This window comes from Myotis lucifugus, unplaced genomic scaffold, assembly GCF_000147115.1.
Source record: "Myotis lucifugus unplaced genomic scaffold, Myoluc2.0 scaffold_107, whole genome shotgun sequence".
NCBI lineage: Eukaryota > Metazoa > Chordata > Mammalia > Chiroptera > Vespertilionidae > Myotis > Myotis lucifugus.
The window spans coordinates 1,774,085-1,783,973 of NW_005871155.1; positions in this window are offsets into that span (position 1 = coordinate 1,774,085).

The following is a 9,889-nucleotide window of genomic DNA, read 5'->3' on the forward strand; positions in this document are numbered from 1 at the left end:
TAAAACCGAACGGTGCTTGTCGCGGACGGGGCGTAACACGTACTCAGCGGACAACGCTGCGGTCGGGTCAGCGCTGCAGGCGGGGCGGCGCTGGGGGCGTGGCGGCGCTGGGGGCGGGGCGGCGCTGGGGGCGGGGCGGGTGGTGCTTGTAGGGGGCGGGGCTTGAGGCGGGGAGTGGCGCAAGACTGAGAATCCCGCCGGGCCGCTGAGAGTTTCCTCCCGCGCTGGTCCCAGCTCGCAAACTGCGAGTCTAGAAGCCGAAAACCCGGAGTTTGAATCGGGTCTTGCAAAAGGCCGGATGAATGGGTCAGGCCGGTAGTGGAGGCCACCGAAGCTGGAGGAGGACGTCTGAGGCAGGATCCCGAAGGACCCCATTAATGGAGGGGCACGCGACTAGGGGTACGCTAGCTGCGGGCCACCGGGAGGATCGTCACTAAGCCTGACCATGTCGTTGGCCTACTACAGGGACCCCTTTTCAGCTGCAGAGAATTTGGTGGCCACCGTGTAGATAATGGGCTCACTTCGGTGTTTGTTTTAGCGAGGCTGCTTGAGAAGCACCTTAAAGGGGGAGGGAGGGTAAGTTAAATGTAATTTACAACTTCCTCTGCGATGTCCCACTGCCCAGAAGTCACTATCTCCACTCCCGCTGCAGAGCTGTTCTCTTCCTTGCCTTTCCCCGCACCATTCACCCAGGGGTCCTCAAACTGCGGCCCGCGGAAAACATTTATCCGGCCCGCCGCCGCTGTGTGCATAGGAATTTGTTCATAGTTTTTTTTTTTAAACTATAGTCCGGCCCTCCAACGGTCTGAGGGACAGTGAACTGGCCCTCTGTTTAAAAAGTTTGAGGACCCCAACTGCTGTACACCAAAATTTGGGTGTCATCCGTGATGTCTCTTCTTCATCCCCTACAAGTATCAACATGGATAAATCTTATGTACAATCTTCAGTGAAAAAGGACATTGAAACACATACGGACTCTAAAAGAAAAACTTTCCACCTGCAGCAGCTCCTGTCTAGCTTGTTCACCATAGCTGGTTCTAAAACAGCCACAGCTGATAATGACTAAGAACTCTGAGCAGTTCCTACTGCAATTGCCAGACCCTCATCAACTTAATGGAAGACTCTCCTGAAAAGCTTAGTATCTCTAGGTCCATCCATGTTGTCACAAACCAAAGATAGGACTTGTTTTAACTAGCTGGATGGATTTAGGGATTCATTTCTCTCTACGCAGGTGCTGGCTTCAAACCTTAAGTTATCCCCCATGATCATCCCCTGCCCTTTAGGCCTAAAGAAATTGAACCACAGAAAATTAAATAAATTTCCTACAGTCCTAGTCCTTGGTAGGTCTGTTATTTGAAATCAGGTCTGTCGTACACTCTTAACTCTACATTATGCTACCCCTTTTTTTTAAATTAAATTTATTGGGTTGATATTGGTCAACATAAACATACAGGTTTCAGGTGTGGATGTCTGTTACACTGCCTCTTATTGTGTCATTCCTTAACCAAACCACACAGCTTTTCTGTGTGTGTGCAGTCCATCATAAGATATAAAATAGGGTCTCTGAATTGCAACCAAAAGAATTGTGTAAGATATCTCCCACAACTTTTTCATATTCTGTCCAATTTAGACTAATCACATTATACTCACTTTACCATGTAATTTATTCCATATCTCACACATCACAGGTTTTTAAAAAATCATAAATAAAGGAACTGGTTTCTGCTCTGTTTCTATTAGTTCCACAGAATGATTTGTGTTTAGTAATGTTTCTAACGGCATTAATAGAAGAAGCTCGGCATTTTTTTTCCAACCGTCCTACCCCTCCTCTTTGGCAACCAACAGCTTATTCTCTGTATCTATCAATGGACATCTAGGTTGCTTCTAAATCTTGGCTATTCTAACTAACACTGCAATGAACATAGGGCTGCATATATCTTTTCAAATTAGTGTTTTTGTTTTCTTCAGATAAATACCCAGAAGTGCTATTGCTGGGTCATATGGCAGTTTTATCTTTAATTTTTCAAGGAGTCTCCATCTATTTTCCATAGTGGCTGCACCAATTTACAATCCACCAACAGTGCATGGGAGTTCCCTTTTGTCCACATCCTTGCCAGCACTTGATATTTTTTTTAAATATATTTTTATTGATTTCAGAGAGGAAAGGAGAGGGAGAGATAGAAGCATCAATGATGAGAGAGAATCATTGATTGGCTGCCTCCTGCACTCCCCCTACTGGAGATCGAGCCCACAACTCGGGCATGTGCCCTTGAGCAGAATCAAACCTGGGACCCTCCAGTCTGCAGGCTGAAGCTCTATCCACTGAGCCAAACTGCTAGGGCCAGCACTTGATTTTTTTTTTTAATGATAGCCATTCTGACAGGTGTGAGATGGTATCTTGTGGGGGTTTTTTTGTTTTGTTTTTCATTTTTATAAGAGTTTATTTGAGCCAAAATGATGACATATGCCTGTGAGCAAAATCTCAATTGCTCTCTTGTGTTTTGATTTGCATTTCCCTGATGATTAGTGATGTTAAGCACCTTTTCATATGTCTGTTGGCCATCTGTATGTTCTCTTTGAATAAATGTCTATTCAGTGCCTCTGCCCATGTTTTAAAAATTATTTTATTTTTATTTATTTATTTTTAACTTTATTTTTGTTGTTGTTAATCCTCACCCGAGGATATTTTTCCATTGATTTTTTAGAGAGTGGAAGGGAGAGGGAGAGACAGAGAAAGACACATTGATTGGTTGCCTCCCATGTGCCCCGACTAGGGCCGGAGATTGAGCCTGCAACTCGGGTATGTGCCCTTGACTGGAATCATACCTGGAACTCTTCAGTCTGCAGGCTGACACTCTATCCACTGAGCCAAACCAGCAAGGGCCCCATTTTTAAATTAGATTGGGGTTTGGGTTTTTTTTTGGGGGGGGGGAGTTGAGTTGTATGAGTTCCTTATATAATTTGGATGTTAACCACTTATGGAATACTAGAGGCCTGGTGCATGGATTTGTGCCCTGGTGGGGGTCCCTCGGCCCCGCCTGTGCCCTCTCGCAATCTGGGACCCCTCAGGGGATGTTGGGTAGCCAGTTTTGACCCAATCCCCGCAGGCCCGATCCAGACAGGAGGGAGCCCGATTCTGTGCATTGAGCATCTGTCCTCTGGTGATCAGTGCATGTCATAGCGACCAATCAGTTGTTCAGTCGCTTAGGCTTTTATATATATAGATAGATATCATTTGTGAGTATCTTCTCCCATTCAGTAGATTGTCTTTTTGTTTTGTTGATGGTTTCCTTCATTGTGCAAAAACCTTTTAGTGTGATGTAAGCTCTTAATTAGAAGCCCACTGAATTACTGGAATCCTGAACCACAAATGTGTCAATGGGGTGTGACCGAGATTGTGTGAGGAAATGAGTTCCATTTACAATTTTAGGATTTAAGGAGTAACTTTGTTTAAAGAATTATATCATCCATTCAATGAACCTTTCCCCAAGAAATTAATAAGTGAAATTATGAAAAAAAACCTATTTTTTCTAACTGTCCTATATGCCACATGTTTCTAGGACTTCACATGTTAGAGCCATAATAATAATAATATTAGCAAAAACATACAGTGTGCTTATCATATGCCAGACACTGAACAAAGTGCTTTACATTGACAAACTCATTTACTCCTCATACCCACCCTATCAACAAAGACCATTACCTCCTGCTTTTACACTTCGAGGAAATTAAGGGAAAAGGAGGTTGTCTAACATGGCAGAGCTGCCCTAACTCCTTTAGTCTCTTCTCAATACAGTGACCAGAATAGCCCTGTTACAAGTCCAATTGTGTCATTCCTCAGCTCAGAACCCGCCAGTGGGGCTCCCAAAGCCCTGCACACCTAGCTCCTTGCCTTCGGCCCCTATTCCTGTCCCCTTTGCTCATGTCACTCCATCCTCCTAGCTCCCACTTCCGAGCACTCACGCACCCACATGTGCTGCTTCATCTGCCAGAAGCCCTCTCCCCGATCACCCCTGGCCTAATCCCTCAGGGCCTTTAAGTCTTTATATCACTTCAACCATGCCTTCCTGAATCATCTTATTTAAAATGGCAACTCATCTGTATTTCCCTCCACAGCTCGTTTTTCTCCATGCCACTTACCTCCTGATATGCTATATAATTATGAAATGTCATCTCCCCACTCTAGAAGGTAAATTCCTGAGAATGAGGATTTTTATGCAGCACTTAGAACAGTGCCTTGCACATAATGGATGATTGATGTTTCTAACTCTCTGTTCCTCTCCCTTCCTCTCTGTAAAAAATCAATAAAATATATTTAAAAAAAAAAGAGTTGGAGGTAAGAGGAAGAGGTTGCCATGGCTACACCCTCCCCTTTTGAGTTCTGGTTCTTTTCCTGCCCCGGCTCCTGTCAGATATCTGTGTTCTTGTCATAAATCCACCCCCTCTGGATAGCCAGAGTTCGTTTCTGTATTTTGCAGCGAAGAGTCTTTCTTAACTGAGATACCAAGACAGCGCTCTGTTCCCTCTGCCAGAAATGCCTTTTTGTCCTTGTTCAAAAACTCAATCTCACCTTTTCCTAAAGTCCTCAAGCTGCCCGGACCACCCCAGGCCATTAATGCATGCAATACGTTATTTACAAAGCTTTTGTCCTTTGGGCAGGGATATTTTTTCCTTTTAGCTCCCGGAATCTGGGATAGTGTGGAGAGCGGCAGTGTTCGGACAGGATCAAGCCTCGGACTGACTTGTGACAAAGCCACATACAAGTCCCAGCTTGGAGGGCAAAGCCTTCCCAGCACAATTATAGCCAAAAGGCTATGGTTGTAAGCTTGACCTTATAGTCGGACCCTGCAGTCCTAGGTAGCTAAGGGATGTGGGCTTTGGGGATGCAGCAAGTGCTGCCTAAACAAAGCTTGATAGAGTTCAGAGAATGGCAACAACAGGAAAGAAGCAGATGTGAAATTCGCAAGAACGTTGTAAACATCTTGCCCTTGTTTTGATTTGTGTGATCTGACTATAAAATAAAGCTTCTGCTTACAGGCTGTGGCACTGTCTCTCCATCCAAGAACAGTGTCCCATCTGCCCCAACTGTATACTCGTCTGTTTTCTTTAATCCTTCACCGCCCCTCCTCAAGTTCACCCCTGGCCGTGCTGGACGCAGTTCAGGATAGTACCTGGCACATGGTGAGCCTCAATAGATGACTATTGAATAAACAAGAGGGGAAGATATGAGTGACATATGGGATATTCTAAGTATTGAGAAGTGAATTTGTAATGAGAATCTGTTTATACATAAGTATCAAAGTAGATAATTCAATACCTAAGATGGTTAAGACTATATGCAAACTATACATTCCTAGAAGGAAAATGGAAACAAATCCACCTGCTTCTCCCAAAATGAATTGCAAAATGGTATTTCAGTGTTAACTGTTAGCATGTGGGAAATGCAATGGCCTTCAAGTACATTACCAGGCAAGATCTGCCAGAGGTTATGATGCAGAAAAGTTCACAAACCATAATTTAAATGCTCTAATCACATGATTAATTAAATTTAAAACAATGGGAGAAGGGGAAAGAGATGGGATAAATACCACAGGAGAGGCTCCAAGCCAGGGTGGAAGAACCATGCATCACACAGTGTTCATGTCCCCCCACTCCTCTCAACAGCCTTCCTCCTGATGGTTCTGAAGACCAGAGGTTTGAGCAAGGAGAGCCACAGAGGGAACCCCACCACCACCCAAGCCATGACAAACACTTGCCCAGCGAAGAGAGGCAGGCACAAGGAAGTCTGGTCAATAGCTGACTTTGCCTGTTGGCCTGCAGAAGAGCCGCGTTTTATTGATAATTGTGTCGTTCATGTATTGGGAATATTTAGTGTTCATATGTCACAGGAAACTGGGTATTTTAGGCATTCTATTCCTTTAATACATGTTCTGTTTACTAACTACTTAACCCATCTTATGAATTCTGTCTATGTTTAACAAACTCTGTTTACTAACTACGTATTTATACTTGCATCCTAAAAGCTTTCCTCTGGTTTACAAATGCTGTAATCTTCTTTAATAGAGTCAAATATTCTCAAAAGCAAATGTCCATTCCAACTGTATTTTTTCTCAATGCCACAAAAAGAACCCTGCTGCCTTTGCCATGTCCAAGTTAGATGGTGCCATCCGAGCCTCTTCATTAGATCACCAAACACTTATTCTGGAGCAAAACAGAATTCCTAGTAAAGGCATTCAGGTGAGAAAAAACAAATACATTTAGTGACGGCTTTGCACATTCTAGTGGCTTGAGGTAGAAGGTGAGGTGTTGACGTCACCTTCCACCCAGGACACCCTGGCCCTGCCCCTCATGCCGCTACTGAAAGGAAGAACAGGTTTTGTTAGACCAACCATGAGCCACACAGTTGAAGGCATGAGAGGGGAAGGCAATGGCAATGGTGCTATCATGGGAAAGAAGTGTCAAAAAGAACCAAATAGTTTATAAATGAGTTGCATTAAAAACATGATAGGTTTGGATAGAGCATCAACCTGTGAACTAAAAGGTCCCAGGTTCCATTCCAGTCAGGGGCACATGCCCGGGTTGCGGGCTTGATCCCCCAGTAGGGCGTGTGCAGGAGGCAACAAATCAATGATTCTCTCTCATCATTGATGTTTCTATCTCTCCCTCTCTGATATTAATAAAAATATATATTTTTTAAAAAACATATGATAGGGGGGAATTTTTACATATCTGATAAGATTCTGGATATCTGATAAGATTTTAAACTTAGAATACATAAAGAACTCCTACAATTCGGCAACAAAAAGCAAACAACCCAGCTACAATATGGACAAAGGACTTAAATAGACATTTCTCCAAAGATGATATATATATGGCCAATAAGCATATAAATATGCTATATATGAAGATATGTGACTTCAGTCATTAGAAAAATACCCATAATGATATACTACACACTACTAGGATGGATATAAGAAGAAAATAAGTGTTAGTGAGTGTGTGGAGAAATTGAAATCCTGTGCTTTGCTGATGGGAAGGTAAAATGGTGTAGCCACTGTGGAAAACAGTGGCTCGGTTGGAGCATCTTCCTGCACACCAAAAGGTTACAGGTTCGATTCCTGATCAGGGCACATACTTAGGTTTTGGGTTTAACCCCCAGTTGGGGCACATACATGAGGCAACCAATTGATGTTTCTCTTTCACATCGATATTTCTCTCTCTACCCCGCCTTTCTCTTTACAATCAATAAAAACATGTCCTTGGGTAGACATGGTGAGGATTTTAAAAAGGGGGGGATCATTTCTCTCCTCCCTCCCCTGCTGTCTCCCCATCTTTCCTTTCTCCAGTGTTCAAAATCAGTGCTGGAAAGAAGACTTACTCTTTAGGCTTTAACATCCTCCACTGAGCCTTGAAATCCTTTCTATTTTTAGAGCAATCTCATATACTTTTATCACTAGCATCTCATTTCTAGCTAGACCACCCCTCTTTGCCAGGATGGATATGATGATGGCTGAGAGCACCAAGATTCTGGAAACCTGGAACCAAAAGATCTCTTAAATAAACAAATCTGATAGAAGGTGCATCTCATTTCTCTGCACCAGGAAAGAGGTGGAGGCAGCCCTGGGGTGAGGTGGCCCTGGCCCCCGTGTTGCAGTTCAGCCCTCTTCGGTGAGATAGCTTTGCTCCAACCACTGATCCAGCTTCTGGTCCCACAAAACAGTTTCAGTGTTGCAATTCCACCCTGAGAAACACAGCCTTTGGTGGAAACGAAGCATGCCCCACCAATAATGTTCAACAGCTGATGGGAATGTTAGCATTATACTCAGTCCTAATAATGTACATTTCCTGCCTAGACACTGGAATTAAATATATGGAAGCTTCATCAAGTAACTTCTTTATAATAAGCTAATCCCACATTATTATTCCAGAGAGAATGGCATAATGGAAATTATTTGTATCCATTTTCAATCTAAAAACTCTCTTTGGGGTATGTCCATTTCTGGGAAGATAGAGTAGACATAATTTCCTTTATTTTTTGTGAGGACACCCAGAAATGATGGATATCAAATATAGATCACATATAAGTTTCAGAAAGGCTGAGAGAAAGCAAACTGACTAATGACTCAGAACTAGAGGAACAACATGATAGTGAATTCCCTAAATTGTCTCAGCTGAAGAAACTGGCAGCCTGAAAATGCCAACAATGCAGAGAAAAAAAAAAAAAGCTGCAACAAAATCCAGCTCTTTCTAGGCACAGAACCACAGAAGGGGCAGCCTTGCAAGACAGAACATTTTTAGACAATAACCGGTCCAGCCAAACACCCAGGAAAAAAACTCCAGCCCCCTCCAATTCATGTCAACAAAGGCCTAGAGCAGCGGTTCTCAACCTGTGGGTCGCGACCCCTTTGGCGGTCGAACGACCCTTTCACAGGGGTCGCCTAAGACCATCCTGCATATCAGATATTTACATTACGATTCATAACAGTAGCAACATTACAGTTATGAAGTAGCAACGAAAATAATTTTATGGTTGGGTCACAACTTGAGGAACTGTATTTAAAGGGCCAGAAGGTTGAGAACCACTGGAGAGGGAGCCTTGACTTTCTCTCAAGAGGCTGTAATGTGTCCAACACTCCTGCTGGGTGGTGTCAGAAAAGACCAAGTAGGGAGCTCATTCTCTCATCCCCACTGGCTGATAATAAGTCCCCTCTCCACCAGTCAGTGGAGACCCTTCAGAGGAGACCCTTCCCAGCAGCAAAGCTCTCCCAAACCTACACAGGAATTTGAATAGTGGCTTTATTCACCATTTCTAAAAACTGGAAACAACCAGATGTCCTTCAACAGATGGTTAATATATAACATCCATACCATAACATAGAATATGCAATAACCTGAATCAATCCTCTAGAATTATGCTGAGTGAAAAAATTCACCTCCCAAAAATGTTTAATCCCATGTATTATAATTTTGTCAGATGAAGAACAAATGAGCAGTTGCCAAGAGTTGAGGAGGAGGTGGGGGTAGCTGTAAGAGTACAGGAGGGAAGCAGCCATAGGAGGGCCACGTGAGGGAGCCTTGTGATGATAGAATGTTCTGCATCTTAATTGTATCATTTCCTACATCCCAGATACAGTATTTCACTGTAATTTCTAAGATGTTGCCATTGAGGGTAACTGGGTAAAGGGTACACGGGATTTCTATGTATTATTTCTTACAACTGCATGTGAATCTACAATGATCTCAGAATAAAAAGTTGAATTTTAAAAAGAACCAAATCCACTACTTCTTTTCAAGGATTCCCTGCTAATGCAAAAAGGCAAGGCAAGGAAATAAAAGGTATACACATTGGGAAGACAAAACTGTCTTTGTTCACCGATGACATAATCGAAAGAGTGGACATAAAAACTGAAGCTAAGTGATTACAGCAAGGTTGCAGAATACAAGGTTGATAAGCAGTCAACAAGTGGAATTTGATATTATAAACATAATACCATTTATATTAGCACCCCCCCAATAAAATACTTAGGTATCTTAACAAAATTTGTCAAAACCTATACAAGGAAACTAAAAAACTCTGATGAATGAAATAAAAGAACCAAATAAAAGGAGAGATAGTCTACATTCATGGATAGGAAGACTCGATATTGTCAAGATGTCAGTTCTTCCCAAATTGACCTATAGATTCAATGCAATCCCAATCAAAATCCTAAATTAGCCCTGGCTGGTGTGGCTTCCAGTTAGAGCACTGGCCTGCATACCAAAGGGTGATGGGTTTGATTCCCACTCAAGGGCATGTACCTGGGTTGCAGGTTGGATCCCTGGCCCCAGTCAGGTGCATGTGGGAGGTAACCAATGTGTCTCTCTCACATCAATGTTTTTCTCTCTCCTT